Consider the following 13,426-nt stretch of genomic DNA (forward strand, 5'->3'; position numbering starts at 1 on the left):
GGGCGAGGTGGGTGCAGATACGGCAGGTGCAGACTCGGCGTCCACAGCCAGGCCTAAAGACGGTGTCTGAAGCTGGGGAAACCCGGCAATGACTCGTTACATAAGCGTGTGACTTAGCAAGACAGAGGAAGATGCCCAAACCGCCGGTGAGAAGGACTCAAAGCAGCCGCTCAAAGCAGCAGGAAGTTATGTGGTGGGAGGCTGGTTTTAGGGACAACGGCTGGGTTTCGGTGGAGGTTTGCGTGCCGTGTGACTCTTCAGACCTGGCACAGTTCACGTCGACTCTCCTTGCCCATTGCGTTCGTTTCGTCAGACCTTACGGTGGTTACCTCAGGCTTGCTTTGGTTCCTGGCTGCTTGGACTGTCTCCCCCGTCCCTTCATTTTCAGCGTTTCCTTCTCGGTGTAGGTGTCTCTTGCAGGCGGCGGGTCAAGGGATCTCCCCCAACACCAAGCACCTTCTTTCACTGGGTCCACCTACTTCTTGTGATTCTTTAGGAGCTGATTTCTGTCATCCTATTTCGTATTTTCCATTTACTGCACGTCCTTTGGTTTCCTTTTTTTCTCCCCCAACCCTCTGTTAGACAAATTGAGCTTTCTTGAACTAAAGGTACACATTCCGCTTTTGTTCTCATGGGGATGCCTTTGAAATGAGAGCTTTGAAATGAGAATCAGGTTGATTTGCTACTTCTCAGGCTCTTCTGTCGTGATGTTCCCGCAGCAGGGCCTGTGCTGGCACAGACACGTCCTCCAGCCCTCCCCGCGTTGGTAGCACGTTAACTGTGTCTGAAACTTAATCCCGATGTCACAGATTCTTGTCTTTGCACCTAATGTTAGGTGTCCCCTGCAGCCCGAGGCACCCGATCACATCACTCACTAACCGATCGTTCCTCCTCCCAAGTGTTCCTCCAGTGGTCCGCTTCTGACGCCCTCGCGAGTGGGAGAATGCTGCTGTGTCTTTGTGCGTGGACGGTAGCAGGCTGCACGTAGAGCTCCAGGCTGAAGCCTCTCCTGGAGTCTGCAGGGCCACGTGGCCTTGCTGCTGAGCCTGGTGGGTCTGGATGTGCTCTTTTCTTGCTCTCCTGGGAGCTTTTGCAATGGTTTGTTTGTTTGTTTATTTATTTATTTATTTATTTATTTATTTTGAGACGGAGTCTCACTCTGTTGCCCAGGCTGGAGTGCAGTGGCGCGATCTTGGCTCACTGCAAGGTCTGCCTCCCGAGTTCAAGTGATTCTCCTGCCTCAGCTTCCCAAGTAGCTGGGATTATAGGTGCGTGCACCACCACGCCCGGCTAATTTTTGTATTTTTGGTAGAGATGGGGTTTCACCCTGTTGGCCAGGCTGGTGTCCAACTCCTGACCTTAAGTGATCCACCTTCCAAAGTGCTGGGATGACAGGCGTGAGCCGCTGTGCCCGGCCTGTTTTCTTTCTGGTGGTCGAGAGTTTTGCGGCGACGTGTCCTCTGGTTTTCCTGCTGGGGGCTCTGTGAGCTCTTCCCAGCCGAGGTCTCTCACGTTCGGTTCTGGACGTCCTGTGTCTGTTGCTGCACTGGTGTCGTCCCTCTCCATTCTTGGTTTTATCTTCTGGACTTGCGGTTATCCAGGCAGGGTCCTTCTGCAACCACCCTCCCGGCTCTGGGTTTCTTGCTGGCTCCGTCTGGGTGGCAGCTCCAGGCTGCAGCTTTGTGCTCAGCCTCACTCCTGCTGGCATGCTTTTCTCTGCCCCGGGGTATCTCCTTTCCTCCCTGTGTGCTGGAACCCTCTTGTCTTTGCCCGTTGCTTGGCTCCACTTTCCTGGCTGTGGCTCCTGCGCTCTGGTCCCCGTGGGCACAGGCTCCGATTGGGCCTGTGTGGGGCCGGGCAGGGCTGGCCCTGGTTGCGTGGAGGGCAGAGGGGAGGGCAGGCGGGCAGGGCTGGCTCCTGGGTGAGGAGTTTACCTCTGAAGGGAGCACCGTGGGGGGGAGCACTTTTGCCCCGAGTCCTCCCCAGCCTGGAGGTTTGCACAAGAGGAGGAGGGTGGGTGCTGGAGCGGGCAGTGCGACTGTGTCAACCTCTCGAGTCTCCAGATCTTGCCCCTCAGGGCCCTGCCTCAGCATCCTGCTGTCACCCCCGCCAAGCAGGGCTGTCCCAAGGCATCTTGGGAGGGCAGAGGCAGAACAGGAAAGTGATTTCTCCCACCTGTGTTTTGACTGGGACCCCCAAGCCCCGCCCTGGGCTGTGGCTCCCAATCTCCTCCACACCCTAACCCCAGATAGCCCAAGACTCCTGGGATTCCCTTGGCTTTTCTGGGGATCCTGTCCTCAAGTCCCCCTCCTGCCAGGTGGCCGACACTGGCTGCCCTGCATCCCCGTTCCCTGAAAGACACTGGTGTGGAATGCAGGCAGAAGCGGCCTGGGAGACACGAGCTCTGGTGGTGGGATGCAGTTGGCCGAACACCAGGCTGAGCAGGGTCCGAAAATTAGGGGAATAAAAGTCCCAGGAGAGGACGAGGTGGCAAACAGGAAGGGCAGCTGACTCACCAGCCCAGAGCAGGGGAATCTCACCAGTTCCCTGAAACGGAGCTTCTCAGCTCTGGGGCTGGACGAGCGGCTTCCCAGAGGCCACTGCAGGCCAGGTCATCAGAGGCGCCTGCTCCAGCGTCCACCCTGCCCTGTGCCCAGTGGCAGCCGAGCAGGGCCTCACAAAAACAGCTGTGAGAACAGCCTTGCGTGTCTGGAAGCCCCAAGCCGCTCGGCAGACGGGCACCGGGCCGCGCCGCTGCTCTGGTGTGGTTTCTGGAGAAGCATCCGCAAATTCCTGAGAAGTCCCCAGGAACCAAAGTGTCCAGCATTTGAAATTTAGCAAGTGGGGAGATGCTCCTCCGCTGCAGGCTGCTGTCCTAAAGAAAGGCCTAGAAGCCCTTCTGGCTGGGGCTGCGCACACGTTCCTGTGAGGGACACTTTGGGAGAGGATCGAGTGAGGGGGACAGGAGGTGAAACAAAAGGGATGAGGGTCCCCTTTCCTCCAGCTTCCTCCACGCAGTGATGCTGCCTGGCTCTAAGGGGCCCGTGGTATGAAGATTAGGAGGCCACGGGTCGTCCAGAAACTCAGGCCAGAAGCGAAGGTATGAAACACCAGATGGTAACACAGGACCACAACTCAGAGGGCTCTGGGAGCACAAAGCCGGGATACAGGGGAAAGCAGTCCGGCAGGGTAAGAGAGGGATGGGGCAGCCCCCATGACAAGGCGGCAACCCAGACAGAGGGGCCCCGGGCCTCGGGCCTGTCCTGGCCGGGACACATGCAGGGTATGCCCTCCTGCCCTGCCTCTGGGCCTGGCACCCCCGTCCTCAGGGGAGGCATGGGGGCTGGAGAGGACGGCCGTGCGGGGACAGCAGGCTGGGAGGGGGCATCCCACACCCACCTGTGTCCCTGACTTTAGAAGTGATGGGGGTGGAGAACCGAGCCCGCATGCCGTGGCTGGGGTCTGCGTGTCTGGGGGTACTGAGGTGGGTGGCCCCAGCCTCACCCTGGCACCTGCCGGCCACTGTGGAGAGAGCTCCCTGACGCCCGAGCCTGCTCCTGGCTCTGTTCTGGGCACTGTCCCACAAGCCCCACAGAACACACTCGGCCTCATCTCCTGGCCTGGCATTTTCTGCTGCTGCTTCGGCCTTTCTGCTGAGAGAAAGCCACGTTTTACTGTCTGTTGTCGCTGCTGGGCCTGATGTTCCGAAACTCCTTGGACGTGGCTTTCGTTTCAGGAGCTCATGAGATGTATTTAATAAACAAAGGCACAGCCAGAGGTTTCACCAGGGAGGAAGTGTGCCGGCCCTGCAGCTGGCCTGAGAGTGGGCACAGTGGGAGGGTAGCCCAGCTCCCCTTACACCCACCTGCCCACCCTCTCCCCGACCGCAACCCGCCTCTCCCACCCATCCACAGCCCAGGCCAGTTCTGGGAGGCTGGGGACCCTTGCCCAGCGGGGTCAGAGTGCCCGGCTCCTCGCCCCCCTCGGAGGCCGCTGCAGGTGTCTGGGATGCACATCGGGCTCTCTGTGACTTTTACATCCCCAGAACTCTCCACCATTTACCCCTGACTGTCCACCTTAGCCTCTGACCGTCCGCGTTAGCCCCTGACCATCTGCGTTAGCCCCGACCGTCCGCGTTAGCCCCTGACTGTCCAGTTAGCCCCTGACCATCTGTGGTCACTGAGCCAGGTACACAGAGTTCTATTCAGTGGTGTTCACTTGGCCCCTGCTCTGCCCTCGGCTCAGCTGGGCTTGGACCTTTGCATCCCAGGCTCTGCCCAGCGGGCGACTTCAGCACGGGTGAGGGTCCTGGGCCTCCATGGTGGAGGGAGTGTTTGTGCCAGCCCGGGTTTCAGGTGCCATGCGCTGTGAGCAGGGTCGCACCCGCTTGGCTGTGACTCCGTTTTAAGCTGCCGACACTAGGAGGAGGCAGTGCCGTCGTCACGGATGGGCTCCTGTGAGAAGGGCTGGGGCTTACAGGGCCTTCTGCCCCCAGGCCTGGCTCCTGCAGGCTCCGGAGGCTGTGAGTGGCCCTCAGTGAACTGTGGGTCTGTGTGTGGCCCTGGCTTCAGCAGCCGCCCCAGTCTGTTCTGGGTGGATTTTCCCCACCCGAGGTCACTGGTGCACCCAGAACCCCCCCGCCAACCTGCTCAGCACCACCGTGGCGTACCTCGTTCCTCCCGAGGACCAAGCAGCCGCAGCTCCCGCTCAATGCCCACCTCTAGGCCTCACGGCAGCTGTCTTGCTATTGGTTTCCTACCAGGTGGTTCTTATCCCCAAGCCACCTTCCTTGTCTGCTCTGAGGCAGCCAGGTCAGCACGGAGCCCCCTCGGGCTCTCCTGGGTGTGGAGCCGCGAGTGCAGAGGGACGGCCCAGGCCAGCTCTGGCCCCAAGGTCTCCGAGGCCAGGGCTGGTGGCGCAGGACACACCCAGGGCGCAGGGTCCCAGGCTTAGGGATCAGCAGGGATGGCTCCCCGACCACCAGGACCCCGGCAGGATGGGCCTGGAGCTTCCGCAGGGAGATTCACTGTGGAAACGTCAGCCGCGTTTGTTTATGAGTTGTGACTCTGCTTCTGGTGAAGTAAGTTTCACACTCGGGTGTTTGCATTCAGAAAGCAGATCCCAGTTTTAAAAACCTAAGTTTTGTTCTCTAGAAAATGACATCAACTTTAGACATCAGATTGCCTGCCCAGCACAGCCGTTTGCCCTCCAGTCACAGTGACAGCGGGTGCTGCCCTGATCACTGGAGGGTGCCTGGTGCTGCTGCTCACCGCGCCCTCACAGACGCTCACTGTCGCCGTTCTGTCTTCCACAGGAGGAAACCAAGGCCCAGAGAGGTGAATTAACTGGCTAAGGGCCCACAGCAAAGGCGAGGGTGGAGGCAGCGTCGACACAGGCTGGTCTCTCCCAGGCAGAAAGGGGCCCAGGACACTGGGTTAATCGAGCGGGGCTGCGGTGGGCCGGGGCTGCGGTGGGCGTCAGGAGGGACGGCCCGGGGGCTGTCGTCTGCCTGCTCTCCCAGGGCCCCGGGGCTTCAGTCGGCCTCCCACTCTGTGGCCGTCCGGCCAACCACCAGCTGCATTCTCAAGAACTGTTTTCAAACGCTGGAGCTGCTCAGTGGAAGAGTCAAGGCTGCGTTTACTGTTTGTGGGATCTATAAACAGCCAGTTATTCAGCTCCCCAAGCCAGAGCGCTGCCTCGCACGCACGCAAGCCCCATGGAGCGGCCCCTGCGAGTGATCTGGCTCCAGGAGGCCGGGCCAGCTGCCCCGACGCCCGCCCGGTGCCCGCTCGCGTGACTAGCCGCCGTGTTGTGGCTCCGTAACCGTGGCAACGGCTCTCAGGGGAGCACAATGCTCCCAACTTCCCTTTACTCCGAGGAGGGGCAGCCAGGGGGCTGTGGAGGGTTGTTCCTTTTCCCTCATTTTCCCTCTGCCGTGACCTTGACAAAAATACTCTTTGAAGTACTTGCCGGCTATTTTTTTCTGCCCTGGAACTGGAAGAGATCAGGATATTTAAAGGGTTTGACAGAGGAAGTCCCGGCTTTCTCAGAACATTTGCCCTGTTCCCTGTGGTGCCTGGGGAAGAGCACGGCTCCGGCCTCACCTGCCCCGGCCTCAGGCTCCGGCCTCACCTGCCCCGGCCTCAGGCTCTGGCCTCACCTGCCCCGGCCTCACCTGCCCCGTTGTTCTTGCGAAGTGTGCCGTTTCCTGACATTCAGTAACAGCACATAGATGTGATCTTTTTCCCCTTAAAAAAAGTGCAGCCTTAACCTTAGAGCCAAATCCTTTTTTCCATTTGGAAAAGTGATCTCATTTTCCATGGACCATGTTAAAAAAAAAAAAAACTTTTGTAGGATTAGAAAGGCAGAGGAAGAGAAAACAAACAGACTCTCGAGATGCATATTTGAAAGATGGGCCCACATGTGTAAAAGTATTTGGCGTGACAGTGCTGGACCAGAAGTCAATCTGATATTGAATCCATATGACACAGCAAACAGCATTTTATGGTCTTTAAAAAAAATTCTGCCTTGTGAGTTAAAATTAAGGTTGCTTTTGGTTGTGACTAATCTCATAAAATCTTTTTCAAGAAGACATTTTATATACTCAAGCCTTGAAAATGTCTTTGGTCTTTGAACTATTATTAGTAGGACATCATCAGTATGTGGCAACCGCTGAATTGGGAAAAGCTGTAGCAGGAGCTGGCGGGCACAGACCCTTCCCGGCAGTGCCAGGAGGGCTGGAGGCGGAGGACCCGAGGCCCTGTGCACCACCCCCCCAGCCTGTGCAGGCCGGAGCGAGGCCCCTCAGTGTCACCACTGCCCGGCTCAGAGCAGGCGGCTGATGGCAACTCAGATGTGTATAAGAGACAGCCCGAGCGAGGCCCCTCAGTGTCACCACTGCCCGGCTCAGAGCAGGCGGCTGATGGCAACTCTTTGTGTCTGCTGAAAGGGTGTCCCTTTCAGCAGACACCCCCCAGGCCACACGACCATGGCTGCTTCACGTTCTCACCTGTTTTCTAATGACCCCTTGGTGCACCCCACGTCATCTCACCCTGTCTCTGCCTAAATCCCAGGGGAGGGAGGGGCTGCAGGGGTCTGAGGGGCGGGTGCCAGCCTGAGGCACAGTGGTGGTTTGGGTCTCCCAGTTCCGGACACAGTGGCTGACCCCTAAGATGGGAGCCGCCATACAGAAAGGGCGTTGACGCCATGGGTGCCGGCTCTGGGCCAGGCTTTCTGGGTTGCCCGGTGTCTGCATCACCACATGGGAAGGGGGTGGGATTGGCCCGTGGTCCCTCCGTGGCCACAAAGTCCGTGACCTCCATTGGCACCAGCCCAGGGCCCGTATCTTGCTGAGCACAGGCAGGGATGATCCTGGGCCCTCGTGGATACTCCCCACGGTCATCTCCAGGCAGGACAAGAACTCTAGGAGTTCCAAGGTGAAGCTGTGAACCCAGCACAGGCAGGTGCGGTGGCAAAACGCAGGTCAAGTGTGCCTGGCACCATCGTTCCACAGGATGCCAGCTCTGCGGGACACAGAGTGTGATTTAACCCTCACCACAGCCTCTGAGTCACCTTTTATCCCAGGTGGGGATTGCAGGGAAGAGCGAAGTGTCGTGAAGTGATTTCAGCCTTAGATATCTTCCTTCTGGAAGTGCAGCCGCAGCAGCAGTGTTCCCAGCCAAAGCAAGGCGGCAACCAAGCCTCCGCTGACAGGTGGGCGGGTTGGCACGATATGGTATCTACCTACAGAGGGGAGTATTCAGCCTTAAAAACGGTGGGGCAGTAAAAGAACTACACAGACAGGACTACACCAAACTGAAAAGCTTCTGCCCAGCAAAGGAAACCATCCACAGAATGAAGAGGCAGCCTACGGAATGGGAGGACGCATTTGCCAACCATACGTCTGACAGGCGGGACAGACCCCAAATACATAAGGAACGCAGCCAACTCAAGAGTAAGAAAACAACCCGATTAAAAACCAGGCAAAGGACCTGATAGGTGCTTCTCCAAAGGAGACACAGAATGGCCGGCTTGTACGTGGAAAGCTGCTTGGCATCACCAGGCACGGGGAAGTGCAAATGGAAACCGTCAGCGAGCTCATCTTGCACCATCAGGATGGCTGTTTCAAAAAGATGAAGGCAGTCGTTGGCGAGGGTGCGGAGAGAAGGGGACTCGTGCACTGCTGGCGGGAATGTAAATTAGTGTAGAGCGATGGAAGGCTGCATGGAGCTTCCTCGAAAAATTAAAAATGGAACTTCCGTGTGACCCAGCAGTGCCTCTGCTGAGCATTTACCCAAAGGAGCTGAAATCAGAATCAGAGACTCCCTTGCCCCCGTGCTTGTCGAAGCAGTGGCTGCAGTAGCCAGGACGTGGAGACAGCGTGCACGTCCACCAGTGAATGCACAGGTAAAGAAAATGTTCTGTGTCTACACCGTGGAATACTATTTTACCAGAAAAAGAAGGGAATCCTGGTATTTGCAAACTACGGATGGGCCTGGAGGACATGGCGCTGAGTGAAGTCAGTCATGGACAGACAGTTCTGCGTGATCTCACTCATATGTGGAATCTGAAAAAAGTGGAACTCATAGAAACAGAGAGTTGATGGTTACCAGGGGTGGGGGGTGGGGTCGGGAGGGGCTGAAAAAGGAAGGAAGGAAATGGACAGGCGCTGTGGCTCGGATCCACCTAGAGGACCCTGCGGAGTGAAACAAAGTCAAAGCCTGCTTGATTCGGCTCAGATGAGGTCCGCAGTGGAGGCAAATTCACAGAGGCAGAAAGCGGGTGGGACGCACGGGGCTGGGGAGGGGAGTGGGGGCACGTGTTTAATGCGGACAGTTTTGGTTTGGGAGGGTGGGAGTGTTCTGAAGGTGGATGGTCATGATGGTTGCACAACGATGTGAATGTGCTTAAGGCCACTGAGCTCAAAAGGATTGAAATTTAACCACTTAGGTCAGGCACGAGGGCTGACGCCTGGAATCCCAGCACTGTGGGAGGCCAAGGCGGGTGGATCACCTGAGGTCAGGAGTTCGAGACCAGCCTGGCCAACATGGCGAAACCCTGTCACTACTAAAAATGCAAAAATTAGCTGGGTGTGGTGGCAAGTGCAAACCTGTAATCCCAGCTACTCGGGAAGCTGAGGCAGGAGAATTGCTTGAACCCAGGAGGGGGAGGTTGCAATGAGCCGAGATCGCACCACTGCACTCCAGCCTGGGTGACAGAATAAGACTCTGCCTCAAAAAAAAAAAAAAAAAGAAAAGAAAAGAAAAAAGTACCACTTAACCACTTAAAAATGGTTAAAATTGTATTTTTTTTTTTTTTTTACTTTCAGAAGCGTATTTGTCTTTATTAAAATTACTGATGCAGAACATTGGATTCCTTATCATTTCCATGGTCTTTGTTCAAAGTGTCTCTTTCCTGGGTCTCTTGAGTTTCTTGATACTCCTTCTCTTCCTTTTTGCTCAAAGGACGAAGAACGCACATTAAAACTTTTCCTCCTTGAACAGCTCGTGGTCTAGATGAGAATGGAGCTATTCCAGGCACAGTCTGGAGTATTTGATGAAATATCCCCCAGGCGCGGTCCGGGGTGTTGGATGAAGTATCTCCCAGGTGCAGTCTGGGGTGTTGGATGAAGTATCTCCTAGGCACGGTCTGGGGTATTGGATGAAATATCTCCTCCACTTTATTTTCTTTCTTTTTTTTTTTTTTTTTTTTTGAGGCAGAGTCTTATTCTGTCACCCAGGCTGGAGTGCAGTGGCGTGATCTCCACTCACTGCAAGCTCTGCCTCCCGGGTTCACGCCATTCTCATGCCTCACCGCCACCTCGCCCAGCTAATTTTTGTATTTTTAGTAGAGACGGGGTTTCACCGTGTTAGTCAGGATGGTCTCGATCTCCTGACCTCATGATCCGCCCGTCTCGGCCTCCCAAAGTGCTGGGATTACAGGCGTGAGCCACCGTGCCCGGCCCTCCACTTTATTTTCTGACTCATCTACATTTTCTCCTTTCTTTATAGTTATTCGAACTTGGTGTTTTTATTAATCCATGGCTGAATCTGTTTAGTCTTTGCGTCCAAATCATGTTGTCCAGCATTTGAAGAAACAGTCAGTTCCTTTGTCAGGGCTGGTCCAGTTTTGGGGTTACTGTTCTCCATCTCACTCAGCCTCCGCCGTTCCTGGTGAGTCTGCATTCCTGTCGTGAACTGTCTTCTGCAGGCTCCTTTGAACCCGTCGCAGCTCTCGCTCATCCATGAGTCTAATCACATCTGCTCCATGCATGTTCCCAAATCTTTCCCTTCTCATCAAATACTTGAATAATTCGCTGACTAATTTCTCTTCCAGTGTTACTAAAAGCTGTTTCACTCTTTTTTTTCTTTTTTCCTTCACTCTGGGTATCTTCAGTGGTACTAAAGGCTTTTGCATGATTTAGGAAGGAGAGTCTTGGGGCAGAAGCAATAGGGGACCACTGTGGGGTGCTGTCTTTTGCGCGCTGTGTTTACCAAAACATCTAACACAACTATTTTCAGACTTTATGGTTTGTAGCGTTAACCTCTTTAGAAAAAGAGCAGCCATCCTGTGCGGGGCAGGCGATTGGTACTAAAATGATCATTTTTATGTTATGTATATTTTATTATAATTTTAAAACTTTTTTACAGTTTGGAAAAAACTGTCATGAAAATTCACCCTCTTGGTTGGGTCAGTAATACGAGGGACACGGAAGTCTGGCCTTGGGGGTCCCAGCCTGGTCACATGAGCTAAAACTAAAGTCCCCAAAAATCCTCCAAGAAAGATTTCTTCCAGCTGGCGGGAGGCTGGATGAGAAGGTGTTATGTTTTTAGGTGAAAATCCGAGGCAGCACAGGACATGGTGAGATGATTATCCAGCTTGCTAATCTGCCGGCAGGCACCACCTGCCATTCCTCCTCCGTGCCTTCGAGTAGCGGGCTCAGTCCGTTTCGGGGAGGCTGGCATGAGGCTGTCTTCACACCCCCTGCGGGGTCCATTTCATGTCGGGCTGATTAATCCAGCTACTGGGAGGAAAACAGTGATTTCCTTTCTGTGGATCTTCCCGTGGACGCATTGGATCCTTTATTCAGTGACATAAATAGCTAAGTCTCAAGTGTTCCATAGCCGCCTCCCCCAGAGAAATGCAGCAGGTCTGAGAAGAGAGCCCCTCGGGGAAATCTGGGCAAACCAAGAGCTTGTAAATAGCCCCGAACGGGTCCAGGCAGATTCACCAGACTTTCTGCTCGTGACCCAAAGACGTTAGTATGGAACCTACCCTCTTCCTCAGAGCTGCACGGGAATGAAACGTACAAATACCGCAGTTTCTGGTAGCTCCTTAGAGGCTCCCGTGGATGCAGATGTCCTGCGGGGTCAATTTCCCTCTCTAGAAACGTGGTGGAGTTCAGGGTGACTGGTAACGACGGGCTTCTTGTCTGACGCCAAACCATATAAAGTGTTGGCCTATTTTGTCATCGTGGAGCAGCCTGCGGTGTTGCTGTTTTGTTGTGACAGCTGGGCAGGGGCTCCCTGACGTCTTCCTCCGAGTGGGAGGTGCTTTGTGAGACTTGGGTTTCTTGTTCAGACGCTCAACACAGAGTTCAAATCCCATTGTGAAGTCATCACCTGGCACCTGCACCTCTGTATCCAGAACCAAGCGGGCGGCACACCCTTCAGGTCGGTGGGAGAGAGGGCCTTCGGGTCGCCGGCACCTGACTTTCCAGCAGCCTTGTCCTGCCGCCTGCGACCACCAGCTCCTCCGCTCTCTCCGTCGGTCATAATATCTTACTGCTCCCCTCACCCACTGTTGAGTTGATCTTTGACAAGTATTTATTTTGTATTTTCACGGCACCTGTGACTTTTCTTTTTGGAGACTTTACTGATTGAAAAACGTGGCTTTGCAGCCCAGCAAGCCTCTAGGTCTGAGGCTGCATCCTTCTGGTGTGGCTTTCCTCCTGAATCAGGCGTGGTGTGATGGCATCTGGGGAAGAACACACAGCCTCTGGTTTGAACTGGACCCTGGGTAGTGGTTCAACCTTCCCACACCTGTGACAGCCAACAAGATAGACACAGATGTGTGAAACGCTCTACAGCCACCTGAAGAAGGTAGAAATTCTACAACAAAATTAACCGGGGAAAAAAAACTAGGGAGAAAACAGGAAAGGAAAGGCGTTGCCCAGAAGAAGCCTCTTGCAGTGTGGATGGGAACCTGCCACAGCTGGGCTTGGGCCAGGGGCCCACGGTGTTGCTGGGCACTCGGGCCCCTTCTGCTGCCCCCAGCCCCGCTTCCTTCCAGCCAATGGCTCTGTGAGCTGCCTTTTGTCTGCATTACTTGCAGGAATATGAAGGGACCAGACCAGGATCGCCCCATGTCAGGAGAAAGAGCGTCCCCAATCCCCAGCCCCTACCTCATGGGCTAAATCACCCCACGTGGGAGGCTGGGAGGCACATTTTTGTGTAAGTGAACTACTCTGAACAGAATCATAATTGCACTGGTAAGGAAGAATGGAAAGTTGTCTCAAAATAAAGGGGGATCAGGTGTCTGGTCCACTTGTTTTTAGAAGCGTATTTCAGGAAAACATTAAGAAACAGAACATACTCAAGCTGGTTAAGCCATTCAAGAGCCTAGAAAGGGATGGAAAGCTGTTCAGTTAATTCTGAGAGGTTAGGAAAATGCTGGTGCAAAAATACGATGCAGGCAGCTCAAAGGAGAAACGCAGCCTCTTCTCCCCTGTGAAACTGCACAAAACAATTCCAGATAAAATAATAGCAACTGACTCCCATCTGTGTTACAAAAGCATGGGCGGCTGCAGTTACAGTGGTCGAGGAGTAAGGTGGGACTCCGATGTTGGGAAATACCCATAAAATTAACTTAGCAAATTAATATACTAAAGGAGGAGAGTGGCAGCTTGTAGATGATCCTGATTTAACAGGCAATAATCATGTTTCTTAATATAGGCACCAGTTATTGAAAAGCCTGTCTCTGTCCCCGTGATTTGACGTGACACCTTTTTCATGCATCAAATTTCCATTTGTGCTTGGACCCGTTTCTGGACGTCCCATTCTAGTCCATTGATTGATGTGTCTGTTCATGCTCCGTGATTTAATTATAGAGGACTGACAGTATTTCTTAGATGTTGAATGAGATGCTCCTGTCTCCTGGCTTTTTTTTTCTTCCTGTGCTTTTGTAGCTATCGTTGCATATTTATTTTCATATTTAGTATAAACCTACCAGCTGCGTAATCAGTTTGATGCTATGTTTATTAATTAGTATTACAGCATATTGATAGATTCACTCAGGAGGAACAGGCGTCTGTAGGATGTTGACTCATCTTGTGCACTGAGGTGTGTCTTCCCATTTGTTCAAATATAATTATGCAAGATTGAGATATGTCTTCCCATTTGTTCAAATATAATTATGCAAGATTGAG

General features: G+C 54.1%; 1 protein-coding gene and 1 pseudogene across 2 annotated transcripts in view; one reads left to right on the plus strand and one right to left on the minus strand.

Moving 5' to 3' along the window:
- The window catches only part of AHRR (aryl-hydrocarbon receptor repressor), a 132,275-nt gene that overhangs the window by 83,177 nt on the left and 35,672 nt on the right, over positions 1 to 13,426 (plus strand). The gene's annotated exons all lie outside the window — the stretch shown is intronic.
- LOC105532408 lies at positions 9,352 to 10,566 on the minus strand (annotated as a pseudogene). Its single transcript, XR_001004968.1, has 2 exons — positions 9,965 to 10,566; positions 9,352 to 9,568 (listed from the first exon to the last, which is right to left on the minus strand). The product of XR_001004968.1 is annotated as a translation initiation factor IF-3, mitochondrial-like (transcript).

This window comes from Mandrillus leucophaeus, unplaced genomic scaffold (genome assembly GCF_000951045.1).
Source record: "Mandrillus leucophaeus isolate KB7577 unplaced genomic scaffold, Mleu.le_1.0 Scaffold957, whole genome shotgun sequence".
Taxonomy (NCBI): Eukaryota; Metazoa; Chordata; class Mammalia; order Primates; family Cercopithecidae; genus Mandrillus; species Mandrillus leucophaeus.